Raw genomic sequence first — 25,433 nt, forward strand, 5'->3', positions numbered from 1 at the left:
GTTCTTGAAATAATCTTCATAACTTGAGACAAAGGTTCATAATTAATCAAAGTCAAGAAAATAAAAAAATTCAAGGAAATTCAAGAAAATCAAGAATATCATCAATTCAAGATTTTTCAAGAAGATCAAGAAAATCAAGAGAATCAAGAGAATCAAGAAAATCTAGAAAATCAAGAAAATCAAAAAAATCAAGAAAATTAAGAAAATCAAGAAAATCAAGAAAATCAAGAAAGTCAAGAAAATCAAGAAAATCAAGAAAGCACAAATATAATCATAATCACATCTATACCATTACATGTTCATTTTAATTATTGGTGTACACTTTGTCAATGTATTTTAAAAGTTGTTTTTATAAATTTTTTTTATGAAAGTTGGTCACCAAATTTAAAAATCCAACTCTCACAAGTAGTGAGAACTGGGTTCGAACACGATGAACGGATTGATACAACTTCGTATTCTACTCAAAGCTAATTATTTATTGCCTTAAAAAGGAAAATTAAACTAATTAACAATATTTACAAAATGAGAATTAAAGGATTATTATAAACTCTAAATGATTCTGAAATTAAAATTAATTATAAAATTCAAATGTGGCTAAAAGGGCCCTAATTAACTTGGATTTGAAAAAAAAGAAAACTAAAAATACAACTTATTCGCCTTTGCTTCTTTGATTTAACTTTGAATCCACTTTATTTCAATCATGTAGAATCAACAAATGGTGCCACCTCCTGCAAAAACAATACAAAAACACACGAAATGCAAAATATACACTAATTTGAACTTCTACTTGAAATTACAATTTTGCCACTAGCTATTACAAAATTCCTGTCGGAATAGGTTTCTATAATTTGACAGAATCAGATAGCAATTGGATTATAATCCTTCTCAAAATTTTTAGATATGTTCTTAAAACATTAATGAAGAAAATTCAATTTACAGAATTAAAAAATTCAGAGTAGAACTTGATTTCTTAACAAATGAACAACAACTTTCAAACTCAAGAAATTACTGACAAAAGTTCTGACAACTTTTAGAATTTAGTAGATTTAGTCTAGCATAACAGATTGAAAATAAATGAAAATTTTATAACAAAATTAGGTTTATTCATGAATCTAATCCATTTTACGAATTTGGATTTGGATTCCGGAAACTCAGGATATAACAAAAACAAAAACTAAAACTAGAAAAAATGCAAGAAATAAGAGTTACAGAAAATAGAGATATCGAAATATGCGGATGGAAAAAGCTTAAAACGACCCATCAATCAGACTCCAGTCATGCTAAATTTTTGCAGAGTGCAACTAGACTCAAGCACGAATCAGATCCAATTTATGGATTATAATTTGGATTATGAAATCTCTAGATAACCTAAAAACAAAAAGCTATAAAAAATCAAGTAAAACGAAATTCTAGAATTACATAATTTCACACTTTGATCTATTGCCTTAGATCAAAGGATGAACACTTAAATTCATAGAAATGACATTTGATCATTTAACTAATCTAATTATAAACTAAAAACAAAAATATAAAAATTAAAATTCATGAATTAAGATCTAAACTACAATATGAGATGGATCTATCTAATGCTTTAATTGAATTGAGATAAATTAAGCATAGAATCCCATCTTTTTTTGGATTTTCTTAAAAGCAAAACAAAAATTACAACAAACAAAAAATTGCAGCAAATGAATTATAATTTTAGAATGGAAATTGCAGACTTAACACAAATTAACAAAGAAGAACAAGGAGAAAAAGAGAAAAGGAATTTCAAGAGATCAAAGAGAAGAAAGAGATTGAAAAACTCACCAAACTTGTAAATTCAATGAATTTGAGTGATCTTCAACCATGTATATGTTCAGCTCTAATCCGGAATGAACTCCAACACTCCTCCATTGCTTGATGAGAAGAAAAGAAGAAGAAGAAGAAGAAGAAGAAGAAGAAGAAGAAGAAGAAGAAGAAAAAGAAGATGAAGAAGAAAGGAGAGAGAAAAGAGAGAAAAAGGAAAAAAGCAAAGGAAAAGAGTTGGAATCAAAGAAATGGGAAAAAGAGAGGATTGGGGGTAGCATATTTTTGGGCTAAAGATCCCTCTTCAGCCCCACCAAAAGTGTTATTTATAGCCACTTTTAGGTTTAACAATTTATAAACTAACTTCTCAAAATTTTACTTATTTATAAATTAATACCTAACTACTTAGATTTTGCAAAAAGCGGGTTTGACGCAAATTCAAGAAGAGTTTCTGAAAATTATGAAATGAGTTTGGGTTTAAGTGGTTGCTAAACACATTAGCATTGGATCCAAGATCCAATTAATGTGTTTTAGACTGGATCATGGTCTGAATTGTCTTGGGATTTGGTACAAAAACATAAAATGGCCATAATTTTCTCATTTTAACTTTGAATTCTGCAAGATTTGAACCATGACTTCTTTAACTCTGAAACATCATAAGCATGACATGTAAACCAATAAAATATACTTAAATACATGATTTATGTAATAAAATGAAAGCATATTTATGCATTAATTATCAAGAAAATCTCAAGTTTTACACCTTTCACTCCTCACACGCATGTGGGTGTCCTCCTTGTTGGGCCAATAGAGGGAGTACAAGGAATTCGTAGGAAGGAAGAGGAGAAAGAAGAGAGAATAATGGAGAAAGAGGGAGAAAAAGGAGAATAAAGAGGGCAAATTTTCAAACTTGCAAATGGGGGGGGGGGGGGGGCGTGAGCCCCTCCCATGCTTATATAGACCTAGGGTGGAGGTAAAGGGCTGAGTTAATCTCAACCCTTGATCTCAATTAAGGGTCACTCTTTCCAAATCTTTTTTTTCCTTTCTACCTTCCTTTTCTCTATTATTTTAAATTCTTCCTTTTTTTGTATTGCATTCAATTTATTTAGCTTAGGTTATAACATATATTATATATAACCTACTATACCTAATTATAAGCAATATGGGTTGGTCGACACCTCCTCTTGGGGTTTCAACCTTTCCATATATTTATGTTGTACTGTTATGAATTGTTAAAAATGAGTTTGCTACAGTAAACTTAAGTGTCCACTACTAAGACACAATTTGATTGATGTGCTAAGGCACAAGCATGCCTTTGTAGCCCTTGATGAATAAGTGAATTGAACTGTCCATTTTAAGAATTGATGCAAATATTAAGTGATTATGCATGCTGTTTTTTTCTAATATAATATGACATGTATTTGCTATTAAAGATTTGAATATTGGATGCATTTAGCTACAAGAAGAAATTCATTGTTTCATTAATGCATGTGGGCTTAAAATTGAGATGAACTAAACATTTGCGATATTATAAAGCCCAAAGCTAAATGCGAATTGTTAATGAACTGTGCATGCTATAATTTATTTTCATATGACTGCCATGTACATGATGATGATGATGTAAATGATTGGATGCATTTAGATGTAAAGAAACTCAATGCTTTATGTTGCACATGTGATTAAGTTTAAAATGAAAGAAAGACATGCAATGATACTGAAAATGTATGTTTCAAAATGTATATTTATGGGCTCTGAAGAAACTGAATCCCTTAAGTGGATTCTTATGTGAGTGTTGTATATAAAGTAATTAACTTAAAAGTTTAAACATGAGATACAAAAAGATCGATACTTACTAAGAGAAGGTAAGTGGTACTAGTCTGGCTTCGTGGGTATCTAATTGAGCACAAAAGGTTGCTTCTCCCCAACCACGAAGGTAGGAGAACCCTCTACATTAGACTGCAGCGTGGAGGATACAGAGTCTCATGAGTAAAGTCCAATGCATCAGGATGGTAGTATGGGAACTTCTCTCACTTTTGTCATCTCTCACCCGACACTGGTGAATGGTGCTGTAAACACCCCAAATTTTCACTCGCATTTACAAACACCTCCATCTAGTCATTGAGACCTGTTCTCTGGGACTTTCGGAGATCAAATGGGTTGACACCTGAGCCTGGATCACTCAGAGGTCCAATTTTTATTTCAAATTCTCAATATTTCTATATTCTGGCTCAAATATTCATCTTCAGCTACAAATTCTCAAAATGTTATCTGTATCCAGAGTTTGAAATTTTAAATCTTTTGCTCAGAGTGCATTTCCCTTAAAATATTGCATGTTAGTGCAAGTCATTGTATATCATTGCATATCAGTGTATAGCATTTCACATCATTCTATTGCACATCATGTCATCTCGAGGTCCAGAACTCAAGTTTTAGAAATTTTCAATCCAGATCCGAATTTTAAAACTTTCAAAATCATTTCCAAACCCTGAGTTTTAAAATTGACATTTTACCATTTGTTAACCCCCAGGACCCTCAATTTCAAAATATTTTCCCAAGAAAACAATCTGGATTTTTTTTTTTAAAATTTGATTTTCAAAATTTTAAGCTGGACCCACTTTGCCAAGGGGGACAAAACTCTGAATTCTAAAGTTCATTTCAAAAATACAAAAAATCTTTCATTTAGTTCAAAATTCTCTTTTGGAAATTTTATAAAATCGTTTTTAACCCCTTTGGTTTTTTAAATAGTTTTTAAATCATTTTTTTTTAAAACCGTGTGGGTCCCACCCCAAGGTGGTGCCACATATTTTATTTATTTTATTTTATTATTTTATTCCTCTCAAAAATAATGCGTGGGCCCATGCCAAGGTGGCACCCCACTCAAAATTTTCAAAACAAAAAAAATCTTTCTTTTTAAGAAAATCTTTTTTTCTTTATTTTTATTTTAAGCCTAACAAGAGGGAGTGGACCCCACGAGGAGGTCGACCCCATCTCTCTCTCCACTTTCCTTTCTTTCCCCCCCCTCTTTTTTTTTCCCTTCTTCTCTTTTTCCTTTCCTTTCTTCTTCCCTCTATTCTTTCCTTTCTTCTTCCTTCCCTTCTTCCCTTTCTTCCCTCTCCCTTTCTTCCTTTCTCCTTGTTGCCACCCTCTCTCCTTAAATCCCCCTTCCTCCTAATTTCCCCAAGCATCACACAACTCCCTCTCTCTCCCCCTCTCTCTTGCCTTCAGCAACTCCTCTCTCTTGCCTTCAACATCTCCTCTCTCCCCCTCTCTTTGCTAACCCCCTCTCTTGGCTAATTCTCTCTCTTCTTTCCCACTCTCTCCCTCTCTTTCACGCACTTCCCATTTGCTTCAGCCCCTCCTCCTTCCTCCAGCCGTGGCAGCAAGGTTTCCATCAGCTCCTCCTTGGTGGCAGCCACCATAGCTGCTTTCTTCAAGGTGCTCTAGCCTCCACTTGGTAGCAGCCTCACTGCAGCAACTCCAGCCATTGCAAGAAAAGTCCCTAGCCTCTCCATTGCTGCAGCCTCCTCCTTCAGTCGGTTTAAGCAAGGCCTCCCTTCTCAAGGTAAAGCCTTTTCTATCCTTTCTTTTATGAAGTTCAACGTAAATCCAGTCCAAAAACTAGATTCACATGGTTAAATGCATCATTAGTAATTTTGTAAGGGTATAAGATGTGGGTTTGGTTATATAAACGAAGGAATCCATCCAATGGATGGATTGGATCTCTCTTCCCACAACAATATTAAAAACAAACTCTATACCTCCCTCTTCATTTATGATTTTGCTTTTGTTTGCATATATGCTGCATGTCCTAGGCAGGATATTTAGTTATTTCATCATTCTATACCTATTTCATTGATTTCTTTAATACTCACCTAACAGTTCATAGATTTTAATTCATGTATGCCATATAGTCATTATTTCATGTAGAAATCCTCATCCATAAATCTTGCAAATTTTATGTTGAAAGCATGTATCTGTTTTTGATCTTCTGCAAAAGACCCAGGTCATTTTGAGATGTTTAGCCTCCCTTAAAAATTGATGTATTAGATCCTGTTTCAGTAATGTGAACACACTGTATATATCAGATGCTGAAATGTTAATTCGAGATCTCTCTTATGGGAGATTCGATTAATGATCCGAAAAATACAGTGTGTTCATAAAAGGATCTAGGATTTTAGTGGATTTTATTGAATTTTTTTGATAAAGATTTCTATTTTTCAAAAAATCAGATTATACAGACTAGTGTATATAGCCTGTTATAGGTCGCCAAAGCTTTAAATCGACTTAGGTCGATCATAGCTCCCTGCCCGTAAGTCAAATACAGGGTCTGTCAAAAAGAGAATTTGTTCTCAGGATGTCTACTATGAGTACCTAAAATTTTGGGATTTTTTGACAATGTTTGCTGTTTCCCTCAGCATTTTAGAGTATGCCTGTCATTTTCATTGATTTTAGGTTCGCCGAAATCCGATCTGTGTTGTCGGAGTTGTAATTCTCCGACCATAGGTCAAATCATAGATCTATAAATGAAAAAAATCTCCCTCTAACTGTCTACTGTCACTCTGTAAAATTTGGTGAATTTTTATGGTAAGTTGGTATCCAAAAACTGGCTGACATTAGGACATGCATAGAAGTGTAGGAAAAAATCATACATTTTTGGGATTTTAATTAGTTTCTATATTAAAATAATATCCTAAAAATTTATTTTATTATTCTATTCCATTTTTGGGGTCAATATAATCATCCATGCCAAATTTGGTGTAATTTTGAATTCAATTGATATACATTTTAGCCAAATTATCAAAAGAGATGCTTAATTTGAGCAAAATACAAGCGAAATTCGGTATTTTGGTAATATTTTAGCATTTTAAAGGTTTTAGCATGCATATAATCATATCATAGCATCTTATGTTTAATTTTATTCCCATTTGCATTCATTTGATTTTCAAAATCCTCATTTTTCACAATTTTTTTTTTCTAAAAACCCTGATTTCAAGGACATAGACTTGTTATCATGGGCATTTTGGTCATTTTTATCACAATTTCGAATTTCCAACTCTTTTATTTTCATATTTTCATGCATTAGCATCATTTATTTCTCATATTTATATCAGGAAGGTATGAATGGGGTTTATATCTAGATAAGATCCGATAATTTCCCGATATTGTCAGATAAATTTGGAAAAACCTACATATCTGTGCTAATCGATTTTCTAGTTTTGTGAGAATATTCAAGTGGAAGACTTTATTCATTTATTTTATTTTCTTATTCATTATTTGATGTAATATTAGATGTAATATTGGAATAAGATTTTACATTTTCTGTATAGATTAGGGTGCATTGCATATAGTTTGCTTTCATAAATTTTAACATATGGTGAATGATGATTCATAAATTTTTGAAATCCACTATGGTTGACATGAATGGCACGTGCACAGACTTTTAGAGAGTTGACAAACTCGGTGGAGTTTGTATTTATGACCATAGTCAGAATACGAACGAGACCCAAATTTGTCATCTTCGTATAAGCCACATTCTGCCTACACCCTTAGGCTAACTTCAAAATCACTGCATTTCTCAAATATTTTTTTCAAACTTCCTTTGAAAATATCTTTCAAATCTATATTCATTCATTCATCTTATTTTGTTTGCATCATAAAAATATTTCATAAGGTTACACGCCTACTTCTTTGAAACATTTTTAAATTTCATCAATTTTCTCAGAATCCTGTAAAATTTTCCTTGAAGATCAAATTCTCACACAGTTTTTATCCTTTTCCCCCATAAAATGAATTTCTCCGTCTTTCAAGAGATATTTTCCAATGTAATTCACGTTTTTCAATAAATTCCTTTTCCCAAGTATTTTCCAAAATATCAGAAGCAAGCATCATATTTTTCAAATATACATTTTTCGTAAATTTCATATCACAGGTCTGATTCTTTGTGCATTTAGGAAATAGAGCATGATTTAGATATTTGAGCCTAGCTAAGCACACGTTAATCCTTGGTTCAATTACCCCTGGTAAAGGTGCCAGAAATGGTGGAACCTCGTACCGACAGGCGAGTCCCATTCTATGAAATTTTTCCGCAAATTTAAAAAACGGAGGCGAGTTATTTTCAAAACCATTTTTCAAATCTTGGTCAGGTTTGACTCACAGAATCATTTCTCTCTCGTAGAGGGAGGAAAAAATTTTGCGATGATAACAGGTTTGACGATCGTGATGGGACCAATCTTCACCTGATCAATCGTGTGCCTTGACTTAGCTTAATTATCAAAATCGTGTTCTACAAAATGTCAGCTTTTACTTTCTGATATCATATGAACCTAGGAGCCTAGACTCGAACCCAACTGACATGGATTGCATGTAGACTAAGCATGGTTTGGTAGGACCAATTGAGGAGTCTTTATTCATGTTCACATAGACTTAGGTCTCATACAACCCTCCTCAATCTAGGATTTGCGTGTAAACCTTGTTTGCTTCTTCAAATATTTCAAAAATCTACTTCTTTAGGTCGTAGAGCCCTCTGTTTTCTTGCATGTGTTCATATTTCAAAAACCACCCACCTATCTTTTACCCGGTCTTCATGTTGCTAGGCTTTCTTCCAGAACCATAGTTTGAGATAAAGCCTCACAACTGGGCTACTTATTTGGGTTGACGCCCCCTACCACGTACCAAGGGCCATAGTCCAAAGTGTATCGACAGGCGCTCAAGGATGTTAGGAAAACACGATCCTAAAACCGAAGATGAATTTTTATTTCACGTACTTTGGGTTTCGACTCGAGTATATCGGCATAGCATGATTGGGCACAACTGATCTAAGCCTAGAGTCAAGATTAGGGTCCTACAACTATTTTAAAATTGATGCATTTAGAGTAAGCTTCTTAGGGAATGCTGTATGTGCATAATTGTTTGTGCAGGATGTGATTGAATGCATTCTCTTTTATTTCTCATTTCCCTATTACATCATTTTCCAAATCTCATCTATTTTTTCAGCAGTTTTATCAAAACCTCAGACAATTTTTAAAAACCTCCTATTTTTCCTCAAAAGGTCTAGATCACTTCTCTTTTCCAACCTTTCCTCTGGATCTCAAATTTTCAGCCTTATTTTGATCCTGCCTGCAAATTTTTTTTAAAATAATATATTTTTCTCCTATTTTCCCTGGATTTTCAATCCTTTTGTCTATTTGCAAAATTCTTTATCTTACTTTTCCTCGTACATTCCTTGATTATTGTAGTAAAAGTTGTATATCCACCTTTCTTTTTGCCCTCGTTTCATTCCAAATCCTTTTATAGATTTTTTGTGTTAAGAGACATCTCTTTCCTCCAAAAATGTCTTCTTTTCATGGTTGACGACCTCGCCTAGGTAACAAGGCATATCTCGATTGTTTATTTCCTCTCACGGAATAACAATGCAATTATCGCGATCCCAACAATGACCCAATCCCTGGTAAATGGATATCCTTCAAATTGTCAGCCTAACTTCAAATCTTCATCCAGTGTTTTCCTTCTATTCTCAAAGTCATTGCCTTCAAAAATTTTTCCATCACTCTGATCATCCCTTTGTTCTACAAAGAATTTTGGCATTGGGGAATGATTCAGACCAGATCCGAGATGAAAACATCGTCACCTCAATACCCTAGCAGTAGCAGCGAGCAAGAAATGGATTCGCCATGATCTGCCAAGAACCAGAGTTAACAAGCCAATGATGATGTTGATCCTCAGATGCATGCCATGTTTCAAAAGATGATGAGTAAGATGGTGGCATAGCAAGTAGGGGCTAGTTCTAGCAAGATTCATAGCAAGAAGAAGACTAGAGGCCGTACTCTGAAAAAGCACACAAAAATTTCAAAGAAATGAGATGAGCATGAGGATACTTCAGAAGAAACTGAGTCAGGGGGCGACACCGCTGAAGAGTATGAGGCTCAACAAGCTTTTCAAAAGTTGACTCAGGGGCAGAGGTCAGCCAATAAACTAAAAGGCTAGTCTGTGGATGACCTTGTTCATTCACAACTGAAGGAAATGGCCAAGATAGTCAAAGATCTGCAGGTTCGTGATAAAGGCAAGAAGGTCTTCACGAGTGAGGATTTCTGTGATGGTTTGGAAGGGGATGACAACCTAGAGGATCTCCCCCTTAAATTTGTTAAATTTGATGGGATTGAAGATCCCAAGGCTCACCTGGCTATGTTCTTTGCGGAATGCAATCGATTCAAGAGAGTCAATCGTACTTTGTTTAGATGTTTTCCTCGCAGCCTGGAGGGCACCACCGCCAAGTGGTACTCCGAGCATATCAATCCAGTCGAGCTATAAGAGTTCAATAAGGTGGTCAACCTATTCATTGAACGATTCCTTTTCAACACTGAAGCACTGCCAATGCTCAACCATCTCTATATACAAAGCAAAGAGATAATGAGAAAGCTAGAAACTTCATCCGCAGATGAAGAGGCACTTGCAATAAAATGAGAAATCCCATCTCAGAGGGGCATGCACTCCAGATTATTTTGAACAACTTCTCACAGCCTTTGAGAAGTCTTATCTCTACCTTGCCTTCCAAGTCTTTCATTGAGCTTACTGAATGAGCCGAGTGGCTCGAGATGAGAATGGAGAATGGAGAATGGAGAATGGAGAATGGAGAATGGAGAATGGAGAATGGAGAATGGAGAATGGAGTCTATGATGGCATCACCCTCGTCAAGAATAACCAAGATTCAAAGAAGAAGACAAATTTCACCTTCTTCGCCAATGCCGGCCGCAATGACTGCAAAAATAGCAAGGGCAACCACACAGGTCAAAAAGAAAAGTCTTCAAAGCATAATGAAAAATTGGGTCAACAGAAAGAAAAGATAAAGCGGGATGATTGGGGTAATGATCGCCAGTTTACTCATCTTGAGCAACCTCTCGATGAAATCCTTGAATATATGTTGACCAAGGAATTAGTAAAGATCCCAAGAGCCACAGATCCTCCCATGATCATGGGAAGATTCATGGACCAGTTCTGCAAATTCTATCGAGCAGTAGGACACGATACTGACCACCGTTTTGTCTTCAAGAACACCGTTCAAGACTGCATTGATAAGAATCTCCTCGTTGAAGATGAAAAGGAGGACCAGTCATCCTGATTGAGCTTTTTCCTCAATCACTCAAGAAGCTGACAATGCCAGTGCTTTCCCATTTCTCATCTTGCTTTTATTATTTTAAAGGGATGATATAATCCCATTTATATTTCCTTGATTTGTCATTTTTCCTTCAATGCATCAATAAAATTGTCAATTTTCCTCATAAGCTTGACGCCACTGTTCTCATCGCAAAATTTTTTCCCCTCCCTCCGCGCGAGAGAGAAACGATTCTGCGAGTCAAACTCAACCGAAGTTTTGAAAATGGTTTTGAAAATTACACGCCTTCATTTTGAAAAGTTATGGAAAAATTCTGTGGAATGGGATCCGCCTGTCGGTACGAGGTTCAACCGTTCCTGCCGCCTTTACCAGGGGTAATCGAACCAAGGATCAAATGTGTGCTTTGCCTAAGTTACATTATCTAAATTATGCTCTATTTTTCTAGAATGCACAAAGAATAAGGCATGTGCTATGGAATTTTGAAAAGATGCAAGTTTGAGAAATATGATGTCTGCTTTGGAAAATTGAGGAAAATGACTGGAAAAGTGTTTGAAAAGGGAATTCCTGAGAAAATATTTGAATTTCATTGGAAATCAGAAATTTGCAGTGGAAAATGGATTCTCAGAAAAACTTGGACTTTGAGAAAATTGATTTTTGAACTTTGAAAATAATATTGAGAATGTTAAAACATTAGAAAATCATGATTTGAACTTGGAAAATACTTTGAAATACCATTTGAAAACTTAGAATTGTTGAGAAAGTCAATTCCTGAGAAAGACTTAGAAGATTTTGAGAAAATCGATTTCTGAATTGAATTGAAAGCATATGATTGTCTGAAATGATTGAATCGAACGAATATGGATTTGAAAGATATTTCTTTGAGGAATTGAGAAAATCCTTTTGAGTTTTGAGAAATGCAGTGCATTTTCGAAGTTAGCCTAAGAGTGTAGGCTGAATGTGGCTAATACGAAGATCACAAATCTGGGTTTCATTCGTATTCTGACTATGGTCATAAATATGAATTCCACCAAGTTTGTGAACTCCCTAAGAGCTTGTGCATGTGTCATTTGTGTCAACCATAGTGGACTTGGAAAAATGTGCATGAATGATACATCAGATATTGAAATTTGCAGAATTAAACTATATGCAATGCAGTCCTATTCTATGCAGGAAATGTAAATCTTATTCCAAATATTACAACTGATATTACATTGAATTGAATAAAGGAAAAGAAATAAAATAACTAAATTTTCTTCTTGAATGTTCCTACAAAACTGAAAAACAAGTTAGCACAGAAATGTAGGTTTATTTGGATTTATCCGAAAACATTTGAAATTATCGGATATTATTCAGATATAAACCAAAATCATACCCCCTTTGATATAAACATGAGAAATAAGTAATCAAATTCGAAAATAAACTTGGAAATTTGAACTTGAAGTAAAAATGACCAAAATACCCGTGGTGATCTTGAAATCAGGGGTTTTCTAAAAGATTTTTTATAAAATTTGGAAATTTGAAAATCAAATGAAATAAAATGAAACACAATATGATTCAATATGATTATATGCATGAAAATTTAGAGAATTAAAGATTGAAATTTCGAAATTGAGGTCAAAATGACAAAAATGCCCCTGATAGCAAGACTATGGCCTTGAAACCTGGGTTTTCTGAAATAAATTTTGCAAAAAATGGGAATGTGAAATGAAAATGATATTAGAATTAACCCTAATATGATACTATATTCTTATTCACATGATAAAAACCCTAAAATAGCAAAAATATCACAAAATATCGAATTTAACTTGATTTTCGCTTGATTTTTGCCTTTAAATTTAAAAATGAACTAACACAAAAGGCAAATGAGCTCCAAATTACACCAAATTTGGCATGGACACCTAGACTAACTCTAAAACAATATGGAATCTGAAAATCTATCTTTTTGATATTTTTTTAATATAAAAATTAATTAAAAACCCTAAAAATCAAGATTTTTGCCTAAAATTCTAAACCTAACCTAATGAAAACCAAATTTGAGGTACTAACCTACCATAAAAATTCCTAAATTTTTTTGGGGTGACAAAGGACAGTTGGACAAAGATTTTTTTGCTTTTACAGTTTTTAGTTTTGACCTATGGTTGGAGCTTGACAACTCTGTCAAGTCGGATCGAAATCCGACAACTCTAAGACTTAGGGCAGACTGATAGGTTTTTCATAAAAATTTGAGAAAAATAGTAAACAGAGGCCAAAACCTCTGAAATTTTTGAAGAATAACCCTAACACACATAGAAACGATTCCTCTTTTGTCTGTTTCTATATTGGACTTACAGATTGGATGAACATGGAGGATTATGAGACCTCTAATTCTGATAAAATCTAACTAACAGGGATTTAGCTAAGAAACTTATAAAATCGGGAAAACTAAGAATCCAAACCCTAAAAATATTAAAATTCTGGAAAATAACAAAGGAGTTCAGTAGAAACAACTTCATTATTGAAGGTTTCGACATCAGACCTACGAATTGAAGTGTCACAGCCAATTAGATTCGGTCTAGACCCTGACAAGCAGAAATCGAAATTTTCACAAAGGTCTGGGAAATTCGATTTTTAGAAGAAACTGGATCTTTATAGAAAAATTCAGAAAAATACTGGAAAATACTAGGTTCTAAAATGGATCTTTAGCATTTTTTAGAAGAGGATTCAGATCTCTCATGGGGAAGATCTCGGATACTCAAATCTGCTAAATAGGAATATGGAAATTCCAGGAGGTTCAAAACCCAAATTGGAATTTCATTTGTTCAATGAGGTTCTAAAACCTGAATGGATTCAAAATTGTAGCAAGATATCACAGATAAACTAAGACACTCACAAATAATTTTTTCAGAATTTATTGATAAAAATTTATGCATAAAATGATGATGGGACTACATGCCTAAAATCAAAACCATGTGCTATCAATGACATTTTAATGAGATCATACTAAATAACATAAAAAGATAAAAACAAAATAAATGTAACATGAAGAAAGACATGAAATCTACCTAAAACTATGGATAAAGTCAAGAAAAAGATCAAGGAGGCATGTAAATCATATTTGATTTCGGCTATTGGTGTTAGGGGATCCGACCCATCCATCAGATGGATCCCCCATTTGCATAGCCATTGACATGAATGAACACGATTTTCATTTTATTCAAAATCAAAGCTTTGAAAACCGTAAATCCTGTTTAGAACTGGATTCACCTTAGATTCATGCAAAACCTCATAGAAACCTTTATCTACTCCATGCAATCAAGGAGCTTTACCTTGGATGGTGTTGACTTCTAATAGAGAATGCTTGGATCGGCTACACCAAGGAGGATGCTTATATGAGAGGCCTGCAGCTGGGCTTCAAGGTGGCTGGAAGCTTGGTCGAGATGAGGTTGTGGATCCGGTGGCTGCAATCAAGGTGGATCGGCTGCTGGAAGAGAAGCTTAGAGCGAAGCTGCTGGTGGCTGCAACTTGGAGGTGACTGTAGCTTGAGGTGGAGATGGCGCCAGCTGAAGGTGGTGGTGCTGCTATGCCACCACCTTGGTGTGGCTGGAGGTGATGGTGTTGGAGGTGGTTGCTGTTGGAGCCGATTGGAGCAAAGGGTGGTGGCTGGGCGTGAGTACTAGAAGCGCTGCAACTATGTGGGAGATGATGCACCGTGGGGTGTTGGGTTAATGACTTAGGGAGAAATAAAATCAACTACCTAAGTTTTAATGAAAGATGGATTTAATGAGAGAGGAGAGGTGTGCGTGAATGGGAAGCCGTGAGATCCCTTGTGGAATGGAAAGAAAGAAAAGGTAATAAAGAGAGGAAGAAAGGGATGGAAAGAAAGAAGGAAAGAAAAGAAGGAGAAGAAAGGAAAGAGGGAAGAAAAGGGAAAAGGAAAGAAAGAAGGGAGAAAAGAAGAAGGAAAAAGAAGAGGGGAAGAAAAAGGAGCTGTACGTGAATGAGAAGGAGAAGGGAAAGAAGGAAGAGGAGAAAGGAAGAAAGGAAAAGATGAAAGAAAAAAGAAGGAAAAGAAATGAGAAGAAAAAGAAAAATGAAAGAAAGGAAGAAGAAGAAGGAAAGAGAAAGGGAGAAAGAAAAAGGAAAGAAGGGGGAAAAGGGGTTGACCCCCTTGTGGGTCCCACTTAAATAAAATAATAATAAAAAATGGTGAAAATAAAAGAAAAGATTATATATATATATATATATTATATTTTTTTTTATTAAAAAGAAGAAGTGAATGGAAAAGCCATCTCAGAGTGGACTTATTTTCCATTTCAAAATTCATTTTGAGGATCATAGGGGTAGAATAGTCTTTTTAAAAAGTTTCTAGACAAGTTGAGCTATTTTTGCTAGTTTTTGAAATGAGCGTCGAATTTGAAATTTCATACTCCGTTGCGAAGCAAATCCAGTTTAGAATTTGAAAATTTGAGTTTAAAAGGAATCTTGATTGTTTTTCTCGAGAAAATATTTCCAAATTTAGAATCCTGGGGATAAAAATGTTAATTTTGTAAACCCAAGGGTTGAAATTCATTTTTGAAAACTTTTAAAACTCAATCTGGATTGGTATTTATAAAACTGGAGTTCTAGATCTCGAAAATGAAATGAAATGTGATAAAATGTTATGAAAAAAAATAACGAGAAATGATATAAAATGCCGTGCAAAATGCTAACCTTAAATGAAAAAATTTGGACATTAAACCCCAATTGATACTTGTACCAGTTTAAAAAGTGATAATTTTGACAAAAATGGGCAAAATGGTTTGAGAAATGGTTTTCGGGCTCTATCAGGCCACAGTGACACTGAAGATGGAAGGTTCGAGCTGGATTGAACTGAGATGAACTGGATTGAGCTGGGTTTTAGAGTTTCAGAACTTAAATGGACTGACAAGATACTGACTCAATTGAACTCCCAGACTGAATTATGAATAATAGTTGCCATTTTTAGAGAAATGGTCACTAATGTGAAGTGAATTACAGACCAGAGTTGGATTTGAGATGGAACAAAGATCAGTAACTCTAAGATGAACTAAAATTGAAGCATGAACAGTAGCTCAACTGACGCGACTTAGCTTGATTTCAGCTGAAAGAGCTAAAATGGGCTCCTAGACACTCAGAAGTGGTTTTGAACTGAAACTAGAGCACTTGAATTCCTGGTGAGCTCAAGCTAGACTCAGGGGAATATGACTGACTGACTCGGGGACAATTGGCTTGGATTTGAGTGAGAAATGGACTCATTTTTGAAGAAATGATCCCATTTTGGCAGGAATGGTTAGAAATGAACATGATCTACTCATTGTGAGCTCATGTGAGCTTGAAATGACTGACATTCTAACTGTTTCAAGCTTACAGATGAGCTTGGTTTATTTTGACTGACTGGGGTCTCAGAACGACCTAGGGTAAAATGATAATTTTCCTAATAAAAGTGGGTAAAATGGTAGTTTTCTAAAAGAGACTCAGGGTTTGACTCTTACACTGACCTACCAGGGTTGGCACCTACACGAGGGCAGGTATCTGAGAATGGATGAGGAAAATTTAGAGTGTTTACAGATGCCCCTCTTTGCTACTAAGCCGGTTTAGGGCTGAGCTTAGTGGCAAAGAAAAACACACCAAATTTGGGCTATAAAAATGCCACAATTAGAAGGATCTAACTGGATATGAAGATTAGCCCTAATAAAAATGGTAGGTATGAAATAAAGAATGAAGAATGAAGAAGAAAGATTTATTTCAAAGAAATGAAGCTCAGGTTTTTGCCCTTAACCTGTATGAGACGAAAAATACCTCGTGTAGAAACGAGGCTTCAGCTTGACCCTTAACCTGACCGGGAGATGAAATTCCTCATCAAAATGAGGCTCTGGTTTAACCCTTAACCTGACCGAGAAAATGAAAACGATGAGATTCTCAAAAGAAGAACCTATGATGGAACCTTCTGACTTCCGCACAATGAATCCGATAAGGGTTTTGCAAAAGAATGAAATTGGGGGTTTGATTTTGGGTGCCTCATTACTGAGACTAAATAAGTTTTGAAATTGATGACCTTTTGCGAGAAAATGATTGGTGGCTTAACCTCAAGCCGAAATTGGACTGTCTATGGTGGGATAGTGGGGACACAGAGAAGTGTGCAAATCTGAGAGCCCAGGCGCTTAAATTATACCAAAGAAGGGAAGGAATCTTGAAAACTCTCATTATCAAGTCCTAACAAGGGATGACAAATGGTGTCAGGATGTGTTAAAGATGAACTTCAAGCTTTCACTTCATGTTAGGATAACTAGAAAATATTGTCAAAATGTTGAAAATTGTTGTTAATTCAAAATAATTGAAAATGATGCACATTGGTGTGAAAATATTTCCTCTTTTCAACCTGAAGTATTACCTCTAATTGGGCTTAACTCCGTAGAATCAAGATTCAAATTCAAATTGCTTGCCATTGGCTTTCTTTCAAGGAAGCTATCAATTTCCTGGATATAAACGGAAAAGAAAAAAAAATTCTCATTGTGAAAACAATTGGTGAAAGGATATTGATAAAAGAATTTCACAAAATTAAAGAAGATTCTTGGAAGGCTTGGCAGTTTGATATCCTGGGATTCTTTTCTCATGATGATCTTTTTTTTTTGCACTCCCCTTTTTTTTTGACAGAATTGGAGCTCTCTTGGGTTTTTGGGGATTACATCATCCTTCATTTTGGAGATGCTTTGACTTTTCTCCCTTTTTTTTTGAAAGGGTACGTCATAAACTCCTTCAACTTGGAGATGTTCTGACCCTTCTTTGTTTCAGGAATTATACTGATGGTATTGGCTCATTGGTTGGAAAATCTCTTGATGATAGCAGAAATTAAATATCTTTTAGGGTTTGTCAGGAGGTTTGTCGCATTCACCTTCAACTTGGCGGTGATCTGAACTTTCCCTGGAAAGATTCGTCACAAACTCTTTCATCTTGGAGATGATCCAAATCTTCTTTCGCCTTAGGGGTCTAACTCATCCACCAGCCTTCAACTCGACGATGATTGAGAGATCTCTTTTGCAGATATTTAATTACAACTTAAATTATTGAGGAGGTATGGAAATTGAGCAATTTTTTCTGTATCACCCAGGATATTTCGACTACCTTGTCTTTACAAGAATGATCTTTAAAAATGTGCCATTGTCTGCGATCAATATCAATCACTTATGGCTTTGCAACAATATTAAATTTTATTTGCTGGCCATGTCGAGGATTTATTCTTCATCCTTTTGGTTGGCCAATAGAAAGATTTTAAATTTTGAATCCTTTTTCATGAAAGCTTTGATCTTTCAAAAGTAATGCTGAAGGTATTCTGAGATAAAGATTTTGTGTAATAAAGATTTTAAAATCAACAAATATTTAATGACAAATTGATAAAATGTTCTTGAAATCCTTGGTGAAAGCAAGCATTGGAGTCCGCCTTAATGCATCCATGGCAAAAATTCTCTTCTTCTTTTCCCAAAGAAGAAGATTCAGAAATGGAAAATAGAAAATACTCCTCTCTTCCCTGAAGAGGAGGTGCTTGCAAAACAAACTTTCGAAGAGAAATTAAGCTTTCGTCAAAACTTTCTAACATTATGCTTCTCTTACAGAAAGGGGCCAATAATGGTGAGGTCAGTGAATTGGTCATGAAAGAGCGAGTCCATCATACTCTTCCTGAAAAGAGGGTCTTTCATGACAAAATGGCCTAGTATGAAAATTTAGGGGGGGGGGGGCACAAGGAAAGCGAGCCTCCGTCAAAGCTCTCCCTGAAATCAGAGTTCCTTGTGTAAAATTGGAAATTATTTTGCAAATGGTTCACAAAGACGTGAATCCCTTTAAATTCTCCTTGAAAAGGGGCTAAGTGAACAAAGGATAGCATGCGAAAAGAATGAGCTCCCTCGAACTCTCCCTGTAAAAAGGGTCTCTCGCAAGAGAAAGTGATTGAAATTGGTATTGGGTGACCAAAAGGTCGAAATTGGAAATTGGAGATTGAAAATTGGATGACTTGAAGGTCAAAATTGAGAATTGGGTGACCTAAAGGTCAAAATTAGGAATTGGAATTAATATAAAGATTGAATTTGAAAGAATGACCAATACACATATAGAAACTGGTAAAATAACCAATGCAATGTTAGATTTTGCAAAAGGACCAATTTGAAAATTGGATTTGGGAAGGACTGATGCTAAACCGGGTTTCAAAAGAACCAATTTAAAAAATTGGTTTTTGGAAGGACCAGTGCTAAACTGGATTTGGAAGGACCGATGCTAAATCGGATTTGGTTAAAGAACTAGTGCTAAACTAGGTTTGGAAGGACCAGGTGCTAAACTGGGTTTAGAATGACCAGTGCTAAACTGGGTTTGGAAGGACCGATGCTAAACCAAATTTGGTTAAAGGACCAGTGCTAAACTGGGTTTGAAAGGACCAGTGCTAAACTGGGTTTGGAAGGACCAGGTGCTAAACTGGGTTTAGAAGGACCAGGTGCTAAACTGGGTTTAGAAGGCAGTGCTAAACTGGGTTTTGAAAGACCAGGTGCTAAACTGGGTTTAGAAGGACCATGTGCTAAACTGGGTTTAGAAGGACCAGTGCTAAACTGGGTTTAAAAGGACCAGGTGCTAAACTGGGTTCGAAAGGACCAATGCTAAACTGGATTTGACAGGAAGATTTGAATCAGAATTCAAATCTTCAAGGGAAAACTAAATGAATTGGATTTTGAAAGAAAATTTGAGTCAGAACTTGGATCTTCTAGACCAATTACTAAATTACAGAAAAGTTTGAGTAGGAGTTCAAACCTTTAAAGGAAAGCTAAGCAAATTGGATTTGGAAGAAAATTCAAGTCAGAACTTTAAATTTCTGGACAGATTCTGACATTTGAATTGGATTTGGAAGAAAATTTGAGTCGGAACTCTAATTTTTTAGACCAATTCTTGACATTTGAATTGGATTTAGAAGAAAATTTGAGTCGAAACTCTAATTTTCTAGACCGATTTTGACATTTGAATTGAATTTGGAAGAAATTTCGAGTTAGAACTCTAATTTTCTAGACCAATTCTAGACATTTGAATTGGATTTGGAAGAAAATTCGAGTCGGAGCTCTAATTTTCTAGACCAATTCTAGACATTTGAATTGGATTTGGAAGAAAATCCAAGTCAGAATTCTAATTTTCTAGACCAATTCTAGACATTTGAATTGGATTTGGAAGAAAATTTGAGTCAAAACTCTAATTTTCTAGACCAATTCTAGACATTTGAATTGGATTTGGAAGAAAATTTGGGTCGGAACTCAGATCTTCTAGACCAATTCTAGGATCTGAAGGTAGGAAAATTAGACCAATATAAATTGGATTTAAAAACATTGATTAGGAAGAAAACCAAAATCAGATTTAAGAGTTTCAACTAGTAAAACATGATTTAGAAAAATACCAGCACAAGCACATAATTTTGAAAAAGTATCAACACGAGCACTGGATTTTAAAAAATTATCAGCACAAACACTGGGTTTTGAAAGAGTACCAGTTGATTCTGATGGAAGATTTTCAATCTTCACCCTCATGCTGGCTTGGACAACTGTCGGGGCCTCAGGATTTATCCCTTATCCTGAATGGGTATGAATTCGATGCATATGGATACAAATGCAAATGAATGCAAAATGATATAAATGGGTGCACATGCATGCAAAATGAGAGATTTATTTGATCTTGCCTGTATATAGAACATTTTGAAGTAAAAAAAAAAAAAACAAAAAAACAAATGCCCCAGTGTAATAGGGGAAGCAAATTTTGGATAAAAGGAAGATAATTGACAAAGCAACTGACTTTTTGATTGATTAGAGAGGCATCCTGAAGAATATCACTCCTTATAAGAAGACATATTGCAAGGAAAGGAAAAAAGCAATAATATATCAAGAATATGGTGCCAAGTTATGAGGAAAATTGATAATTTATTAATGCATTGAAGAGAGAAATAACAGATCGATAAGAGAACTTGGACTATATTGTCCCTTCAAAATGACAAAAGCAAAATGACATAACCTCGGCATTGTCAGTTTCTTGGAAAAGTTTGATTAAGATAGCCGACTAGTGTCTTCCGCATCTTCAACAAGGAGATTTTTGTCGATGCAATCTTGAATGATATTCTTCAGAACGAAACAATTCTCTATGTCATGCCCTACTGCCCGATGAAATTTGCAGAACTTTTCTTTGAATCTGCCCATGATTGCTGTGGGATTAACTGCTTTAGGTAAATGGATCATATCTCTTGTGAGCATGTATTCCAAAATACTCTTGAGTGTCTGGTCGAGGGGGGTGAACTTTCAATCAGTACTCCAATCCTTGCGCTTTGGCTTTCCCTGATCTTTCTTTTCATGCTGAGGACAATATTGAAGAGGCTTATCATTGTTGGTGACCTTTCCCTTTTGGTCCTCGGATCCCTCTAAATGGTCATCATGATTTTTTTGGTTACCATTGCTATTGTTGGCAGAAGGAGTGAAGTACGCCTTCGGAGGTCTGACTATATCTTTTATGAGCATGTATTCCAAGAAGCGCTCGAGTATTTGATCCAATGGGGCCATCTTGCGGTCCTGGTTCCGATCGTCATGCTGTACCTCTTGCCGAGTGCTTGATTTATGCTGAGACTTGGCCGAAACAGTTGACTGACATTCTTTCTCATCCTCAATGAAGAAATTCTTATTGATATAATCTTGGACAATGTTATTGAAGACAAAACATTGTTCAATATCGTGCCCCGTTGTTCGGTGGAATTTGCAAAATCGATCTTTTCATTTGCCTTTTGTGACAGAAGGATTAGCAATCTTTGAGAGTTTAACCATTTTCTTGACCAGCATGTATTCAAGGATTTTTTCAAGGAGCTGATCTAGAGGAGTAAATTCACGATCGTAACCCCCACCATCATGTTTTATCTTCTCTTTCTGTTGACTCAATTTTTCACTCTACTTTGAAGATTTTTCTTTCTGACGTGTCTGATTGCCCTTATTATCTTTGCAATCATTGTGGTTGGCATTGGCGAAGAAGGTGAAATTTGTCTTCTTTTTTGAATCTTGATTATTCCTGACAGGGGTGATGCTCTCATAGAGGTCTTTGGTCATGAAGACCTTCTTGCCCTTGTCGCGGGCTTGCAAATCTTTAATCATCTCAGCCATTTCCTTCAATTGTACTTGGACTGGATCAGCCATTGGTTGATTCTTCAATTTATAGGCTATCCCTTGTCTATGAGGGGATCTTTGAAACACTTGCTGGGCTTCATACTCTTCATCAGTGTTGTCCGCTTATTCAACTTCATCGGAAGTATCCTCATATTGAGTATGCCTCTTGGATATCTCTACCAGCTTCTCGACTGTCCGATCCTTGACCTTCTTCTTGAGGAAAATCTTCTTTGAACTAGCTCCAGCCTGTTCACTCATTATCTTTTTCATCATTTTTTGGAGTAGGGCGTACATCTGTGAATCAATGTCATCCTTGGCTTGCTGACCTTGGCTCTTGACTGACTAGAGGGAGTCCATCTCTTCTTCTGAGGCCGTTGAGTATATGATGTACTCGACTGGTGTAGTTTTCTTTTCTGGCCTCGTCAACACCATGAAGAATTGCAATTGCTCTCTGCAGAATGAAGGGATGGTTTAGATTGAAGAATTTTTGGAAGAAAGGTAAATGATGAAGGAGATATTGAGGATGATAAAAGAGATGAAAATTTTGGATAGAATTTGGAAAACAAAATTTGAACATTTGAAAAATTACAGGCAGGATAAAGCTGGAAATTTGAGATCTAGAGGAAAGGTAGGAAAAGGGAAATCGCCTGGACTTTTTGAGGAAAAATATGAGTTTTTTTGAAAATTGTCCAAGGTTTTGATAAAATTGTTGGAAAAATAGATGAAATTTGGAAAATGATGTAAAAGGAAAATAAAAGGAAAATGAGAAATAAAAGGAGAATGCATTCAATCATGTCCTGCATAAACAATTATACACATTTAGCACTCCCTAAGAAGCTGACTCTAAAATGCATCAATTTTGAAAATAGCTGTAGGACCTCAATCCTAACTCTAGGCTTAGATCATCTTTGTCCAATCATGCTATGCCGATATACTCGAGCCGAGGCTCAATGTACGTGGCATAGAAATTCATCTCTAGTTCTAGGCTTGTGTTTTTCTAATATCCTTGAGCGCTTGCCGATATATGTTGGACTATGGCCCTTGGTACGTGGCAGGGGGGCGTTAGCCCAAATGAGTGGCCCAGTTGTGAGGCTTTGTCCCAAATTATGGTTTTGGAAGAAAGCCCAACAACGTGAAGACCGAGTAGACATAGGTGGGGTGGTTTTTGAAAAATGATCACATGCAAGCAAATAGAGTGCTCTAAGACCTAAAGAGATAGAATTTTGAAAACTTTGAAGGAGCAAACATTGTTTTCAAGAAAATCCTAGATTGAGGAGTGTTGTATTTCAGACCTAAGTCTATGCGAGCATGGATAATTCTCCTCAATTGGTTCTACCAAACTATACCTAGTCTACATGTAGTCCATGTCAGCTGGGTTCAAGTCTAGGCTCCTAGGTTCACATGATATCAGAAAATAAAAGTTGACATTCCATCGAACACGATTTTGATGATTGAGCTAAGTCAAAGCACATAGTTGATCAGACAAAGACAGATCCTATCACGGTCGCCAAACCTGTTCTCATCGCAAAATTTTTTCCCTCCCTCCACGAGAGAGAGAAACGATTCTGCGAGTCAAACTCGACCAAACTTTTGAATATGGTTTTGAAAATTACTCGCCTCCATTTTGAAAATTTATGGGAAAATTCTGTGGAATGGGATCTGCCTGTCGGTACGAGGTTCAACCGTTCCTGGTGCTTTTACCAGGGGTAATCGAACCAAGGATCAAATGTGTGCTTTGACTAAGTTAAATTATCTAAATTATGCTCTATTTTTCTATAATGCACAAAGAATCAGGCATGTGCTATGAAATTTTGAAAAGATGCAAGTTTGGGAAATATGATGTTTGCTTTGAAAAATTAAGGAAAATGACTGAAAAAGTGTTTGAAAAGGGAATTCCTAAGAAAATCTTTGAATTTGATTGGAAATCAGAAATTTGCATTGGAAAATGGATTCTCAGGAAAAGTTGAACTTTGAGAAAATTGATTTTTGAACTTTGAAAATAATATTGAGAATGTTAAAACATTGGAAAATCATGATTTGAACTTGGAAAATACTTTGGAATACCATTTGAAAACTTAGAATTGTTGAGAAAGTCAATTCCTGAGAAAGACTTAGAAGATTTTGAGAAAATCGATTTCTGAATTGAATTGAAAGCATATGATTGTCTGAAATGATTGAAATGAACGAATATGGATTTGAAAGATATTTCTTTGAGGAATTGAGAAAATCCTTTTGAGTTTTGAGAAATGCAGTGCATTTTTGAAGTTAGCCTAATAGTGTAGGCTGAATGTGGCTAATACGAAGATCACAAATCTGGGTTTCATTCGTATTCTGACTATGGTCATAAATATGAATTCCACCAAGTTTGTGAACTCCCTAAGAGCTTGTGCATGTGTCATTTGTGTCAACCATAGTGGACTTGGAAAAATGTGCATGAATGATACATCAGATATTGAAATTTGCAGAATTAAACTATATGCAATGCAGTCCTATTCTATGCAGGAAATGTAAATCTTATTCCAAATATTACAACTGATATTACATTGAATTGAATAAAGGAAAAGAAATAAAATAACTAAATTTTCTTCTTGAATGTTCCTACAAAACTGAAAAACAAGTTAGCACAGAAATGTAGGTTTATTTGGATTTATCCGAAAACATTTGAAATTATCGGATATTATTCAGATATAAACCCAAATCATACCCCCTTTGATATAAACATGAGAAATAAGTAATCAAATTTGAAAATAAACTTGGAAATTTGAACTTGAAGTAAAAATAACCAAAATACCCCTGGTGATCTTGAAATCAGGGTTTTCTAAAAGTTTTTTTGTAAAATTTGGAAATTTGAAAATAAAATGAAATAAAATAATGCACAATATGATGCAATTTTATGATATGAATGAAAATTTAGATAATTAAAAATTGGAATTTCGAAATTGAAGTCAAAATAACCAAAATGCCCCCAATAGCAAGACTATGGCCTTGAAACCTGGGTTTTCTGAAATAATTTTTGTACAAATTTGGAATGTAAAATACAAATGATATTGGAATTAACCCTAATATGATACTATATGCTTATTCACATGACAAAAACCCTAAAATGGCAAAAACATCACAAAATATTGAATTTAACTTGATTTTCGCTTGATTTTTACCTTTGAATTTAAAAATAAACTAACACAAATGACAAATGAGCTCTAAATTACACTAAATTTGGCATGGACACCTAGACTACCTGTAAAAACAATATGGAATCCGAAAATCTATCTTTTTGATATTTTTTTAATATAGAAATTAATTAAAAATCCTAAAAAACAAGATTTTTGCCTAAAATTCTAAACCTAACCTAATGAAAACCAAATTTGAGGTACTAACCT

Source organism: Nuphar pumila, chromosome 1 (genome assembly GCF_984573655.1).
Source record: "Nuphar pumila chromosome 1, dmNupPumi1.hap1.1, whole genome shotgun sequence".
Classification (NCBI taxonomy): domain Eukaryota; kingdom Viridiplantae; phylum Streptophyta; class Magnoliopsida; order Nymphaeales; family Nymphaeaceae; genus Nuphar; species Nuphar pumila.